This window comes from Suncus etruscus, chromosome 1 (genome assembly GCF_024139225.1).
Source record: "Suncus etruscus isolate mSunEtr1 chromosome 1, mSunEtr1.pri.cur, whole genome shotgun sequence".
NCBI lineage: Eukaryota > Metazoa > Chordata > Mammalia > Eulipotyphla > Soricidae > Suncus > Suncus etruscus.
In genome coordinates, this window is record NC_064848.1 from 6294372 (window position 1) to 6310586 (window position 16215).

General features: G+C 49.9%; 1 protein-coding gene across 1 annotated transcript in view; it reads left to right on the forward strand.

The window, feature by feature from the left end:
* The window catches only part of MEGF11 (multiple EGF like domains 11), a 332603-nt gene that overhangs the window by 138728 nt on the left and 177660 nt on the right, over nt 1-16215 (forward strand).

Here is a 16215-nt window from a genome sequence, read left to right on the forward strand (position 1 = left end):
CCATGTGGCAGTCCTGATATTGGGGTGTACCTCCTCCACTCCAGTCTTTGCTCTGCTGTGGCCTCTGGCCCCACAACTCACAGAGCAGGAATACAGAGAGAGCTGAGACCTTGTGAGTGGAGAGGGGCCAGCATAGATCTTCTGACTCAAAGCCAAGATGTTTTCCTAGGGATGGGCCACACCTGGATCATGGAAGACAGAGCCCCAGGGTGGCTGGAGGTTGTTGTATGAGAAAAAGCATCTCCCAACTTGCCAGCTGGTTAAGCTTCTCATTTTTTCCTCTCTGATGACCCAGTCATTTTCAGGTCCTCTAATCTGTCCTGGTAATTCCTGATCTTGAAGGTATCCACTAATGTCACCCAAAGGTGTCCTTCATGGTTCCCAGGATGGAGAGAGCTTGTCCAGGTGATGAGAAAAGAGACTCGGGCAAGGGATACTGTGTCTTCTCTCCCGTTAAAATCTGATGGAGGGCTGGAGAGATAGCACAGTGGGCAGGCACTTGCTCTGCATACAGTCAATCGAGGCTCCGTTCTTAGCATCCCATATGGTCTTCAAGCCCCACCAGAAATGTTCCCTGAGCACTAGCCCTGAGCCTCTTCAGGTGTCATCTAGAACAATTGATCAAAAAGTCAAATAGAGGGGCCGGGCGGTGGTGCTAAAGGTAAGGTGCCTGCCTTGCCTGCGCTAGCCTTGGACGGACTGCGGTTCGATCCCCCAAGCCAGGAGCAACTTCTGAGCGCATAGCCAGGAGTAACCCCTGAGCGTTACCGGGTGTGGCCCAAAACCAAAAAAAAAAAAAAATCAAATAGAACAAAAACTAAGACACAAAACATACTCTGCTATGAGTATCCAGGGCCAAAAGACTAGTAGAGTAGCCGAGTCTCTGATGTGAGCTGGAGCTACAACTCAGAAAACACAGGGTGTCCAGAGCTTTCCCCATGCTGAGATTGGGATTCACAGATCGTAAGGATCTAAGGGGCTGCAGACAGTGGCCCTCGAATCTGGCTACAAGTCTTTCTGTGGAGAAACCCCTGAGCTCTTCTTCACATAGTATTTGAGTATTTGAGTATTTGGGTATTTGAGCCATGCCTAGAGGTGCCAGGGCTGACTCCAGACTCTGTGCTTAGGGATCACTCTTGATAGACTTAATGGACCATATATGGTACCAGGGATCGAACCAAACTCAGCAGTTTACAAGGCAAATGCCATGCTCACTGCACAATTTCTCTGACCCTTGTTACAGGCATTGCATGGAGTTGGCAGGGTAGAGAGCTGGTTGGTATCTTGCTGTCATGGCTGCTTAGTGCATGCAGGGTCAAGGTTTGGACACATGCTACAGTTTAGCCACACTGCTGTACTTCCTCATCGGGAGCTTTCTGCTGATCTCTGCTCCTATGCCCATCATATCCCTGGATCCTTCTCTCCCCTCTGTCCCCTCTCTGCAAGGAGAAGCTGAGATGCTCTGATGCCCTGCGGGTCATGCTGCCCTCCTGGGCCTTTGTCTGAGCCTGGAGAATCCATAGGGCTGCACAGGGCTCCTCAGATGCCATGGTAACCACAGGCCTCTGAGCTAGCCCGATCTGTTCTAGCTGTTTGGGGAAAAACCTTGTAGCTGTTTGTGCTCGCAGTGGGTGGCCTGCGACGGAAGGAGCGAGTTATGGATGTGTTTAAAGGGCTGAATGACTTGTGTCTGAAGCCTGAGCGGCAGGGCCACTGTTTGGCAGCTGGAGCCTGCTTCTGCCCAGCCCTCGTGGCTCCCTCTTGCCCACCCTTGAGCATTGTGCCTGGTGTGGGCCAGGTGGAGGAAGGGAGGGAGGGAAGGAAGGAAGGGAGGGAGGGAGGGAGGGAGGGAGGGAGGGAGGGAGGCAGGGAAGGAGAGAAGGGGGAAGGAAGGAAGGGGGAAGGAGGGAAGGGGGGGGAAGAAAGAAAGGAGGAGGGAAGGGAAGGAAGGAGGGAGGGAGAGGGGGAGGAAGGAAGGAAGGAAGGAAAGGAAGGAAGGAAGGAAGGAAGGAAGGAAGGAAGGAAGGAAGGAAGGAAGGAAAGAAGGAAGGAAGGAGGAAGGAAGGAAGAAGGAAGGAAGGAAGGAAGGAAGGAAGGAAGGAAGGAAGGAAGGAAGGAAGGAAGGAAGGAAAGAAGGAAGGAAGGAAGGAAGGAAGGAAGAAGGAAGGAAGGAAGGAAGGAAGGAAGGAAGGAAAGAAGGAAGGAAGGAGGGAAGGAAGGAAGGAGGGAAGGAAGGAGGGAAGGAAGGAAGGAAGGAGAGAGGGGGGAGGGAGGAGGAGAAAAGGAAGGAAGGGAGGAGGAAGGAAGAAAGGAAGGAAGGGAGGGAAGGAAGAAGGGAGGGAGGGAGGGAAGGAGGGAGGAAGAAAGGGAAGGAAGGAGGGACAGGAAGGAAGGAGGGAGGAGGGAGGAAGGAAGGAAGGAGGAGGGAAGGAGAGGAAGGAGAAAGGGAAGGGAAGGAAGGAAGGAAGGAAGGAAGGAAGGAAGGAAGGAAGGAAGACTGGCTCCAGTCTCTTCTCAAAGATCATCCGGTGTCCCTCTGTCAGGCTTGAACCAGGTCTCTGTGGTAGGTGAGGTGGTGCTGCCGCTGCTCTAGGAGACGGGATCCAGGGGCTGGCCTGGGGACAAGGCAGGGCCCATGGCCAGCCAGGAGCCCCTTACTGTCCCCTCTGTCCATGGGGTTAACACACCCGTTGTGCCAACTTCTCAGGGAGTTGGGAAAGTGAAAGAAATAGTAACTGTAAATGAGCTTTAGAAAATTTAAAGTACCACGGGAGTAATAACTATTACACTCTCTGAAAATTAGAGGCAGAAATCAGTTTAATCTTTCTTCGGGTCTTTCCTTTCTCTACCCAACTCACCCCACCCTACCTCACTGCAAAGAGCAGGGCCTGGATTGAACCTTGAGGACACAGGGGAGGGTGGACAACAGGACGGGGAGGAGGACCCTCTGTTCCCAAGGAGCTTGTCCCCTAGGAGTGCAGCGAAGGAGGGTCTGAGGACAGGAGCTGGTGGACTTGTCATGTGGTAGGAGCACTGTGAACTCTCAAGAGCTGAGCTGAGCAGTTGGGGTTCCTGCCCTGAGGTCCTCCCTGCAGAGAGCTCTAACATGAGCTGTACATTCTGTAGCTGATGTCTCCAATCCTCCCTCCTGTACCCCAGCTCACCCCCTAGAGAAAGGGTAGAGGGTTTGGAGATGGGGGCCAGAGGACCTCAGAGCTATTGGGGAAGGGGTTGCAAGGAGAAATCAGGAAGTGGGTGCAGGAGCAGGAGGCTTCAGAGAAAAGGAAACAGAACAGAGTCTGTCAAACTGAGGTGGGTGACAATGGGAGGTGGGGACTTGGTCCCTGTCTCAGGCTGTGCTATGCCCGGCAGTCCTGTGTTGTAGTCTCACTGCAGTGCTGAGGGCCCCCACTGCCCCGCTGTACGGCAGAGGTCCAAGGCCTCTGGCTGAGCTGGGCCGACTCTATAGGCTATAACTCTGCTACAGAGCTGATCTCAGATGGTGCCCTGGGATGGATTCTGAGCCCAGTAATCTTCCTCAAGAGAACCATCCCAAGTCCCTTTCCCAAGATCCCTGTGATAATGGCGACGCTAATGTCTTCCTCTTCCACTGTTCTGGACCTTCCTTGAATTCCTCACATCTTCCTCATATCGGTTTTCATGCTCTCTGTTCCAGTTTTCCCACTTCCCTTGCCTGCGTGGATGTTCCTGTGGTGGCCAGGCTGCCGCATGCTGAGATGCAGGGTGCTTGAGCTGCATGCGCCATGAGGCAATGAGGGGCCCATGCAGCTTACCCTCCAGGACCACACTTAGGAGTGTCCCATGAATGGTCCTTGGAATCACATTTGTGGCCTTAAGCTGGCAAGGCAGATCCTCTGCTTCCAGACAGTCCTAAACCTGTTTTATAAATTTGAGGAGCCATACCTAACTGTGCTCAGGGCATACTCCTAGTTCTCCAGTCAGGAATCACTTCTGGTGGGGCTCAGGCAACCATATGGGGTGCCAGGGATAAAACTATGTCAGCCGTAATCAAGGCTAAAACACTTTACATGCAGTACTATCGCTATGACTCCTTTTATTTTCTTTTTACAGTTTTTTTTTTATTGTTGTTTTTGGGTTTTTGGGCCACACCCGTTTGACACTCAGGGGTTACTATTGGCTATGTGCTCAGAAATCGCCCCTGGCTTGGGGAGACTATATGGGACGCCGGGGGATCGAACCACAGTCCGTCCTATGCTAGCGCTTGCAAGGCAGACACCTTGCCTCTAGCGCCACCTTCCTGGCCCCTTTTTACAGTTTTAATGGTATTTCTGTTTTGCTGAGAAAATACATTCAACAACTCAATATCTAACAGCCACAAAAGAGGCTGTTCTTGCTCAATTCTATCCTAGAAATCGGGGTGACCATCCTAGTTCATGATTCAGGGATGTTCTGCACATCAGGAAGAATTTTTCTCCCTGCATATCCTCCTGAGGCTTTCTAGAACTTTCCAAACTTTTTCTATTTTATTGAGAATGATTGACAGATGGCACCATCCAAGTGTAAGCGTATGCACAACACACTTAGTAAATCCCTCATCTCATAACAGACACAAGATGAAAAAAAAAAGAATTTTTCCTATGATGAAACTGCTCAGGACTTACTCACTTATATCACTTCTCTGAATCAAAACACACTGTGTGCTATGTCTCCAGTCCTCAATTCTCTTAGAACTGAGTTTGTGCCTTGCTTCAAGGGCAACAGCAAATTAAAAAACAAAAAGATCAGGGCCAGAGGAGCTGGAGGAATAGTACAATGAGAATGCTTGCCTTGCATGTAGCTGACCTGAGCACCCACCTATGATTCCCTGAATACTACCAGGAATAATTCCTGGGTGAAGAGCCAGAAAAAATTCCTGAGCATCACTGGGTATGTCCCCAGCACAAACAAATAAAAAAGTTTATTGGAAAGTAGAAAAAGAAAGAAACTCTCTAGTAGGGAAGGAACTTTAGTATGGCTTAGTTCAGTGTGGTTCGGTTTGTGGATTTTGATAGAAAAAACAGGGTCTTGGCGTTACTTGTCAGGTGACAAGAATGCTACAGAGATGGAGGATTCATAGGGCAGTCTGTCTCATTCAGAGTCTGTTGTGTTTTCTGTCTGACCCTTCTCTAGATATTCTCCATTATCTCTTGGTTTCCTGGACTTAAGATCTGGGGCAGAATCAAGCCCATGGAAAATTGGGAAATTATTAGGTTCCAGTTCCAGGAATTTGCAGGAATGTTTAAAGTGTGAAATATAGTTTCTTGTAGCTCCTTCACTTGGCAAGGGTAAACTGAGGCTTTCTCTTTCCATTCTGAGTGCCTGTACAAACCATAGTCTGACAGGCCTATGGGGGCCCTGGCTGGAATCTGCGCTGTGGGCTGCTGTCCAGAATCCCTCTCGGCAGCCCTTCATGGGCCAGTTTCACAAACGGAGAGCCTGAGGTGTCCTGCGGTCACCACTTGCCAACCATGTCACCAAAGTCTTTAGGCCACCAGACTGAAGCAGTACATCTGACCCCAGGTCTAAGTGGCTGAAGTTGGGGGAGCTGAGATGCCTCCCTTGGCTTGGACATCCTAAGGTCCATTGCCCAGCACCCCAAAACCCACTTCTATCCCTGAGGCATTACTCATGTGTGTAAAAAGGGACTTACTCTTTTCTCAGGGAAGGCAGAAGCTGGGGACTCGCTTTTAAATCAGAGCATTACAAAATGCTCGACAGGCCTCATGTTATGCTTTCCTCGTAGGTGGTGAGGATCAATTTCCCAAAGGGAAAAAAAAAATCAATCAGTGGGAATGTGTCTTTCTGGAGGAAGGCTGGCATCTGTCAAATGGGGGAGAAAAAGACCAGAAAAAGATTTTCTGGGGTCGGCTACTAAGGGCTGCTGACTCAGGCCGTCTGCTCCCACATCATTAACAAGTGGAAAAGCTGTGGCTCTTGTAGGAAGCAAGCTGGCTGGTTTGCACAGCTCAGCAGGGGGTAGGGGGTTGTACTATCCTACCCAAGGGAAGCAGGGGGGACCTGGAGCTTCCACAGACCGGTGGGTGCTGCAGCATAGATAAAGGGAATTGACTGCCAGGCTGAAACCTTTATTTACTGCGGTTGAAAGTGATTGCTTCACGCAGGAGTCCAATAGGGCGTTCTGACAAGCTGGCAATCTTAATTGATAAACAATTATTGAGATGAGCTCTGAGAAGCAGATGAATAACTTGGGGTGACTGGCAGAGATTAAAGAGTCCCCGGGGAAGTTTGTCATCAGATGCTAGTGCATCAGGATTCGACCCAAGACCCAGACAGAAAATCCTTCCTGTTGGGACTTGGGGGAGGAAGTCCCACAAGCTGGAGAGTGACTGAGATTCTCTAGAGGGAAAAAAAAAAACAAAAACAAAACAATCACTGCTGCAGACAACTCAGTCCTGAGCATAGGTAGGAGACACCGGGATTGTAGGGAACACGGTATGACCCTGATTCTTGAGCACAGTGACATATTCAATGTTGAGAGAGTGCATGGATGGTTTCATTGACACACAGGCCTCTGAAGGAAAGGGGAAAGGAGTGAGCCTTCCTTCTCATTCAACATGTCTTGTGAACACCTCCTCTCAGGAGGAACGCCAGAGACCTATTCTTCACCTTCATTGAGCTTTTGAGAGACAGAGAGTAACACAAAGAAGTCAGTGCTGTGGCTCCTAATGGAAACCAGCTTCTAACCCAGCCCAGGGTAGGGGAGAGGGCAGTACAGTCAGGAAAGGCTTCCTGGAAGAAAGGACATCCATGTGAGATGTGAAGGATAAGCAGGAATGTGGTGGGAGAGCTGGATGGATTCCAGGTGCGTGAAGGACCAGGCTGATGGTGGGGAGGGGCCTGGAATTCATTCATAAGTGAGGAACATGTGGGGCAGATGGGGACAGGAGGAAAAGAAGAAAGTTCATGAAAGTTTTATCCTTACAGAAGAAAACCCTCCAAGGAAGCACTTTGTGGGTGTACGGAACAAGGGGTCTGGATGCAATGTCTGGCACAGAGCAGGTACTCAATAAATGCTGATTTTACCTCTGAGCATCACCTCCACTGTGAGAAACACCCTTCTCTTGGGACATGTCCTGATTGCTGAACAGGGTCTCAGCACCATCAGCCCCAGTGTTCTCAGGGCACCTCTCCCACAGAGGGTTGTAGTCAGATACTAGCGCTGCAGTATCACCCTCTCTCTCTCTCTCTCTGTGTTCCCCTCATGAATTGTGGGTGCCCCAGGCAGGAGCTGTGGTGTCCTTGCTGTGGCTTTCTTGGTTTTTATTCAGCATCTTATAAAAATTTGGAGGGCCAGAGCGATAGTACAGCAGGTAGGGCATCTGCCTTGCATGCATCTGACTCAGGTTCAATCTCCAGCATCCCTTATGGTCCCCAGAGCCATGCCAATAGTGATCCCTGAGCAAGAGCCCAGAATAACCCCCTGAGCCTCAACAAGTGTGGCCCAACAACAAAACAGAAACAAATAAGAGCATTTGAAGTGAGTGCTTGCTCAGAGGCCAGGGAGAGATTTCATATCCAGAATAGCAAAGTGACTCTGTGCTCTACTCTAAGCCACTGACATGAAGCAGGACTAAGCTCTGCAGCACAGCGTTAAAAGATGGGGTGCCTGTCACCGTTTTAAAGATGAAAAGACTGCTTAGACGAGGTGCTGTCACACAAAATGGCATCATCAGAACTTGGATCCAGGGGCCAGAGAGATAGAACAGCGGTGGGGCTTTTGCCTTGTATGCATCCAACCCAGCAGGGGCCCAGTTTGATTCCTGGCATCTCATATGGTCCCCCCAGCCTAGTAGGGGCAATTTTTGAGTGCAGAGCCAGGAGTGACCCCTGAGCACCTCTGTGTGTGGCCCAACAACCAACCAACCAATAAATAAATAAAGTTTAAAAAAATCTTGGACCAGAGAGATAGCCTTGCATGCAGAAGGACAGTGGTTCGAGTCATGGCATTCCATATAGTCCTCCGAGTCTGCCGGGAGTGATTTCTGAGCGTGGAGCCAGGAATAACCCGTGAGTGCTGCCGAGTGTGACCCAAAAACAAAAACAAAAATAAAAACAGACCAAAAAGCAAACTTGGATCCATCAGAATTTGGATCCAGGACCTAGCCTCTGAATCTGTTTTCTTATCTGCCCATGGTCCTGCCTGTGGGAATAAGTGAGATGAGTGTTTGTGTGAATACCCAGAGGGTAAATTCCCCTTAAAGTTCAGCTCAGAACTCCCGGGTACCCATCTCTGAATCCTGTGAGCCCCCCGAGGGTTCCGCATTGGGGAGAAGGGGCCACACAGTTCACAAACCTGAGATCAGAAGAACTTTTGACACTAAGAACCTTATGCCATCGCCCCACTGAGGAAATCCTGCTTTCATTTTGGTTTGATGTTGGGCCATCCCAATGTGCTCAGGGCTTATTCCTGACTCTGTGTTCAAGGATCATTCCTAATGGAATTTAGGTGACCCTATAAAATACAGGATCAAACCTGGGTCAGCTATGTGCATAGCAAACATCCTCCCACTGTACTATCAAGCTGGCTTGGAAGTTCCACTTTTGAAATTGACCATGTCTTGAGACCAAATGTGGCCACAGTAAAACAAAAGTCAAGTCTAGGGTTAGAGAGAGGCAGGACCAACTGTTTGGGGTCTTGTTGGCTATGGAGCTGGCCCAGGGCTGGCTCCTATCCATATCTGATGCCTTCCTTGTTGTGGAATTTTCTTCTATGGCTCCCCAGCACGGACCTCCCACCCCTCAGGTACTGGGTGACCTTGTGTCTGGTGGCAGGCATACAACAGCACTTGGGTTCTCTTGGATATAGGCCACTTCATTTCCAGGCTGAATCTTGGGACAAGTGAACGGGAATGCTAATGGAGCCTGATCAATGTGCCCTTGGGCACTGGGGACTTGGGGTTCAAAAGCAGATGATGTGGAATTCCGAGAGCCCCCAGATCCTCCCTCCCCCTTAACTCCCACTGAGCTTCTAGCCTTCTTTTGTCCTAGCTGGGTGTCAGTCTTGTTGGCCAGGTTGTCTTTATTTATCTTGACCTTTCCATGTAAGTAATTTTTATAGTTCCATTAACTAGTAAGACCATTTGCAAAACGCCGGGCAAAATATATTACCAGGAGCACCCCAGGGACTCGGGGCTCGTCTTGGATGGAATGTTAATGGGATGGAGGATTGATTCTGAGGCAAACTGAGCTGCTGGGAGGGATGAACCCATGATGGGCTCAGCAGATTGTTTGCAGAGAAGACCCAAGTTCCACCTAGACAGCACTGGATCCTGGGGGGTGTACTATAGGCTCTTTCCAAACACATCTGCCTGGCCTTGCCCATGAGTCTCAGAATACATTTATACCCCTGCCGTGCTGACTGCATGGAAGACTAGAATCTTCGTTAGACTGGGCTAGAATCAGACCTGATTGGAATTGGTCTCCAGACAGGAACCCTTCCCTCACCCTCCTCCCTAGTGGGGAGATGCCAGACACAAAGTGTTGACCATGGTTCAGGGATGGACAAGTGAATGAATTGGCAAGTACCAGTGGCTGGTGGTGGAGGAGAGTTTACTGCCAGAGTGGAAGGGTCTGGGAGTGGGAGGAGCTGGGCCCCATGCAGAGCTGGTCTTCCTGCTGGCATTGATACAAAATCCTTGGGTCTTTGCTTGGAAGGAGGGTTCCAAACAGCGGTTGGAAAGCCTGCCCCTTCCTGTTTCAGTCCACTGACCCAGAAGCCAGAGGGAAAGCCTGAGGACTGTCCATGGAGATGAGCTTCCAGGGCACTGGAGAGGGGGGTGATTGATATGGGGGAAGAGGGGCAGAGAGCATGCAGGGTGGTGGAGATTGGAAGATGGAGGTGGAGAGTGGAATGTGGTAATTGGGATGTTGTGATCAGGAGAGTGTTCATTGGTAGAGCTTATGGGTGGACCACTGAGTGCTGAGTGCAAACCTGCCACAATGGAAAACAACCTGGGACAGAGGAATCACCATACAACCTTGTGTCGTCCCATTCTGAGCAGCCAAGCCTGCTCCCTGGTCCTTGTCTCCAAGTCTCACAAGCATGAGGTGTCTTAGTTAATGGCCTTCTTCAGGTCTGACTGTGCTTTTCTGTATGATACCTTATTTCTTGGGATGGTCTGAATTTTGCTTTAGAAAGGAGCTGCAGCTTTTAGTATATCCTGAGCAATTATTGGGCTCTTTTAATTTGGTCTGGAGAGAAATCAGTGGCCAAAGAATAGAGATGAGAAGGGGCTGAAGGCATATGGCTCAATGTTCCACCGAACCAGGATTCCTCAGCAGTGGAAGGGTATCTTCCCCCAATTTTGTGTGTGTTGGTAATGGTAGGTGCTATTGTGTATGTTTTGGTTGGGGGGTATGCATGATGATGTTGATGGTGAGGGTGTGTGTGTTGTGTTGGTAGTATGTGGATGCTTTTGGTGGTCAGTGTATTGGTGGTATTTGTGTGTGTTGATGATATATGTGTCTGGTGTTGTTGTTGTGGTGTGTGTGTATATATTGGCGATGTGTGAGTATTGATGGTGTATGTATTGGTAAAGTGAGTGTATTGGTGGTGGGTGGATGGAAGCACAGGCCCTCACATATAGCACATGTGTCATGCCTCAGGCCCCGGATGTTATTTCAGGCTCTGCTGCCCATCCGTCTCAGCAGTGCAAGAAGCAGCCACGAATGATAGTCCAACCTGTGGGCCTGGCTGCGTGCCAATAGAACTTTCCAGAAACAGGCCTCTCCAGAATCAGCTCAGTTTGAGGCTCAAGTTTGTGTCAGCTCCTGACCACCTGTTCATGTTCTCCTGTGTGTCCACAGTGGGGGCTGCTCCTCGCCTACAGAAACACCCTTTGAATGCTCAGACTACTTGGTGTCAGAAACAGGCCCTGAGTGGACTGAGCTATATCCTTATACTTGAGCCCTATGACATCTTTCTGATTTCTTTGAAGGGGGGGGTGCAGACCCAGATGTGTTCAGGGCTCACTCTTGCCTCTGGTGTCTCAGGGCTCACACCTGATTCTGTGCTTAGGCATCACTCCTGGTTCTGTCAGTACCTAGAATTGAACTGGCCATTTGCAAGGCAAGCACCTTCCAGGCTCTCCAACTTTACATTTTTCTTGTAGTTTAGTGAATATCAGCTTTAAGATTTATGGGCTTGGGTTGCAAAGTTCTTGCATTTTTACCACCACTGAAGTACCCCTGCCCTCTATTGCTGTCCTTATGCCACCTCTCTTCACCTCTCCTGCCCCCACACCTCCCAGTAATCTCAGGTATAACCCAAGGCCATGGGTTCATCTCCATCCATCACTGTCTATTCTCCATGTTATTCTCTAAATACCATACATGGCTGAGACCATTCAGTATTTATCCTTTTCCTACTGAGTATATCATTTAACATGATCTCTCCAGATCCAGCCACAAATTGCAAGGCTACACCTTTTCTCCTAACCACACAGTATTCTATTCAAAGTCTCCCTCATCCCCTATCCTCTCATGGGGCACTTCGGTTGAAAAGTCACTTTTTTGATCATCACTAAGAGATGCTGTTGGACATAAACCTGCAAAGCTAGATCTGGGACCTTGCCTCATTCCACCCACCTGCCAAGCCCTAAATACCCTGTCCCTGAGGCCAAGAAATAGGCTATAGTGATTTGGGAGACCACCTGTGACTGTTCTGAAGGTGAGACAATTGTTTCCTCCTTGTCCCCTACTTAGACCCAGAAATGCCGAGCAATTGTATGCCAGGTGGCAGGAAGACATAATGATGGTTGGGACTGCCTATGACAGAGGTTAAAAGGTCTGGGGGTTGGAAAAGGGCCCAGTGTTCTGGACATGGGAAGTGCTGTCATGTGTGTGTGTGTGTGTGTGTGTGTGTGTGTGTGTGTGTGTGTGTACATGCAGCTCATGCTTAGTGAGTACTTCCTGTGTGCTGGCATCAGCACTTTGTACATGCTGCCTCATGGAATTTCTGCAACCACCTATGAGGCTGGCACTATCTGTTTTACAGATGAGATAATTGAGGCACAGAAGGTTCCATGATTTGCTTAGTCTAATACTTGTCATTGAAAGATACGGAGTTAAAATTGCATTCATCAGCATCATTCACTACACTGGCCTTGTCAACATGGGTATAGGTGGGGCTGTCTCCAACCTGTCCTAACCAGGGTCTAGTCATGTGCCTGCACCCTGTCCTCCACATGGAGGAAGAATAGAGGCTCTACTCCTAGAGCTGGACCTACACAGCACTGAGGCAACCCCTGCCTGCTCTGGGAACTTGTCAGCAAGTCTGTTTCTGCCTCAGAAACCTAGACCATAGACCTATCACTGTCCCTGCCAAACAGAGGGGGGCTGACACAGGATGGAAGTCATTTGTCCAGGTTGGGAATGGCCAAATGGCCTAAATGAGTGCAAACCAAAACTCAGGGTGCAGCCTGTTTATAGTCACTGAGTTTGGCTACAGTTTCCTACAAATGTACCTGGAAGGCAAAAATACCTGGAGGGTAAAACATCTGGGTGATCAAACACCTGGAAGGCAAAGCACCTGGGGTATAAGACCCCCAAGATAAAACACCTGGAGAATCAGCCATGTAGAGAATAATGAATGCACTTGAAGGGTAAAACACCTGGAAGATAAAGCATGTAGGGAATAAAGGACCAGGAGGGCAAAGCACGTGGATAGTAAGGCACCTGGGTATAAAGCACCCAAAGGATAAAGCACCTGGAGCATAAAGTACCTGGGGGATAAAGCATCGAAAGGGCAAAGCACCTGGAAGGCAAAACATCTGGAGGATAAAGCCCCTAGAAGATAAAACACCTAGTAGATAAAGTACCCAAGGCAAAGCACCTTGAGTGTATAGCATCTGGAATGCAAAGTACCTAGAGTATAACTCAGAGTATGCTGAGAAACAGCAGGTCATAGTTCTCAGTCTCCCTGGAGTGGGTGATGGCTGACCCTATACTCAAGCTGGTCATGTCCCCCAGCCCCTGTATGTCTGTCTGATGGATGTGCAGTGTGGGAATATCACCTGTGCTCATGCCTGCATTTGGAGTAAAGGAGCTGGAGACAAGGGCTACAGGGTCTGCCTCAGTCCCTTCCTGGGCCAGCCTATCTATGTGGAACTCCAGGAGATGTAGGGTCTGCTAGGTAAGCCCCCAGTCTTCTGAAGAAGGCTCTCCCTACAGCACTCCACATGCCCCCACCTCCAGGACATGTCCTCACTCTGTAGCTCGATTGCCTGACACGGTCATATGAGCCTTGGGTATTCGCTATCAATATTTCATGCCTCAAACAACACTGTCTAAACAACACCTATGAAATATGAATGAATGGACATTTGGACAAGCACATAGCCCAGGAAGAACACTGGACGTATGCAGGGGAGGGGACAGCAAGCCCAGGTGCAGAACAGCTGTCCTCTGTATGCAGGATCACCAGGAGCCAGTGTGAGTGCCAAGATGGGTTGTGTATGATAGATTGGGGGGGGGGGCATTTGGATCTGGGCAGGGACCAGAGGGAGAGACACCAGGAAGCTTGCTCAGAGCATCCAAATGCCCCTTTCTCATGACTAGGGAGAGTGCATAGGAGACAGGCTGGTGGTCATGTCTCTGGGGGCAGAGGAGAGGGTAGGATATGGGATGATCTTTATCTTTTATCCTTCTTACTTTGATCACAGACAGCCTCACCCTGTGAGGCTCACACACACACCCCACCCTACCCCCATTTTTGCCTAGAGAGTACCCAGCACCCCTGCTCTCCCTCTGGCCCAGCTGGGGAGAATGTCAGGCAGAAAAAAAAAAACAAAGCCCATGGCCTGGATCACCCCAAGAACTTCTTGCCTAACGCCTCCAAATCCACACTTCTTAGGAAGGCCTCCAGTACTTACGCTGCTGTTTCTCCATTATGATTGGATGTGATTCCCTCACATTTTTTTCAGCCCTGGCTGCTGGGGTTCATGCTTTGTATCGCAGCTGTTGCAAGTCAGCCCTTGATGGGGTTGACTGATGGAGGGATGGAGGATGAGGTCTTTCCCCTCCAGCTCTGGAGCACACGTCTGCCACCCTGTTCAGCCAGCGGTTCTGAGGTGAAGCAGCGGATAAAAGGCTAGCAGACAGTCAGGCTTGTGAAAATATCAGCTTTATTTGGAGGACAAGACTGAAGCCAAAAGCCTCAGCATCAGTTCCAGCCAAAAAGCCCCCTGCCTTCCACAGACCCTTGCTTTTATCCCCCAGAATCAGGTACCACCCAATGGTGGGATCAGGTACCATCCAATGGTGGGATCAGGCACCACCCAATGGTGGGAGCAGAATCAGGTACCACCCTAGGGTGGGAGCAGAATGCCAGGTCACACCCTAGGGCAGGGCACAATCACCGATCAGGGTAGGGTCAGTAACATAATAATCCCATTGAAATGTTTACAGACACAACAGCTGCTTGCTCACTGCTGCCATTGTAGAAACCAGATGTGGAAGCAGGGCCCTGACTAGGGGCTTGAGCCTATGGAAGTGGGCTTGGTGCAGAGGTAACTGAGCCAGGATTGGAGGACCCACTAGTTGGGATCCTCCCCACACACACATATGCCCAGTTAAGGTAGAAACACTGGGTGTCCTATATGCCTGTCTGAGATAGTCTGGAAAGTTTATTGGGAGCAGGAAAAGTCAGGTGCTGGGGTGACTTGGCTGGGGTATTACCAGCAAAGAGGTGAGTACTGTGGAGTACATGGTGGGTACTGTGGAGGCCCCAGTTACCCCCCAGGAAACAGGGGAGCTGGTGGGCCAGGGCTACTGCTCAGAGCTCTGAAGAGGAGGCCACAGTTCTCTTCAGTACCTGGAAGCTAGGTATTGGGTACCAGAACAGATACTGTTCTGGGCCAACCTGTCCAAGGGCCAAGGGAAGAGCTATAGAAGTGCCTGTGGACCCAGAACTTGCCATCCCATGAATTATGTTGGTTAAATTTGGCAACGCTTTCTCTGTGGGCATCCAGGCCAGGTTGTGGGCAGTGGCAGCCTAAAACTCATTATTGGGGCCACCTGCTCCCTTGACCCAGATCAGTTTCTTTCTTTTTTTTTTTTTGTTTTTTTGTTTTGGTTTTGGTTTTTGGGCCACACCCAGCGATGCTCAGGGGTTCCTCCTGGCTGTCTGCTCAGAAATAGCTCCTGGCAGGCACGGGGGACCATATGGGACACCGGGATTCGAACCAACCACCTTTGGTCCTGGATCGGCTGCTTGCAAGGCAAATGCCGCTGTGCTATCTCTCTGGGCCCCCAGATCAGTTTCTTTAGAGAAAAGATTTCTAATATCTGAGAAAAGAAAGGAAGAAGGAAGGAAGGAAGGAAGGAAGGAAGGAAGGAAGGAAGGAGGGAGGGAGGGAGGGAGGGAGGGAGGGGGAGGGAGGGAGGGAGGGAGGGGGAGGAGGGAGGGAGGGAGGGAGGGAGGAGGGAAGGAAGGAGGGAAGGGAAGGGAGGGAGGGAGGGAGAAGAAGAGAGGAGGGAGGGAGGGAAAAGCTTTATTTAGATTCTTAGAAATCGACAGCATAGATGTTCACTGCTGATTTCCCAGCTTCTCAAACCAGCGGGGCGTAGCAGGGTGCTGGAGGGTCTGTAACCCTTCACAGATGCATCAGATGGTGGAGCAGATCTCTCGGGAGTAAGGGATGACCTTGAAAAAAATGTACATGTCAAAGGAAGAGAGAAATCATTCTCCCTTCCGCAAACTTACCAATAAGCTGCTCTGTGCTGGAGTAGCTGATGGAAACCGAAGCTTCCAGCTCCCCCGGCTGGAGTGTTTGACGGCGTGATAAGAAATTGCCAGGCACTTTCTAATTACAATTATCATCATCGTGGATGTCTCTCTTAATTACTTTCTTATAATTAGCTGTTGCTTTTTCCTTAGTATTTGTGTGCTTTGCTGATTTGCTGACATTTGAGAGCCCCAAAATAGGGACATTCGGGGAGGAGGGCAGAAAGGTGTGGGAGACGTGAGAAGAGCTGGTCCTTGGGCAGCCGGAAAAGTTTCAGGGTCCTTTGCATGCAGAAACGAGGGGAAGCAAAAAAAAAGTCAGCTCTGACTTCCATGGGAAAGAGCCAGTGGGTGGATTTAAGGGGGAAATTTAAGGGGTGAGAGTGTGTGGGTGAGTTGGAGCGAGGAAGACTTTCAAAAGTCCTCAAGGCTGCCATTTTTCTGGGGTA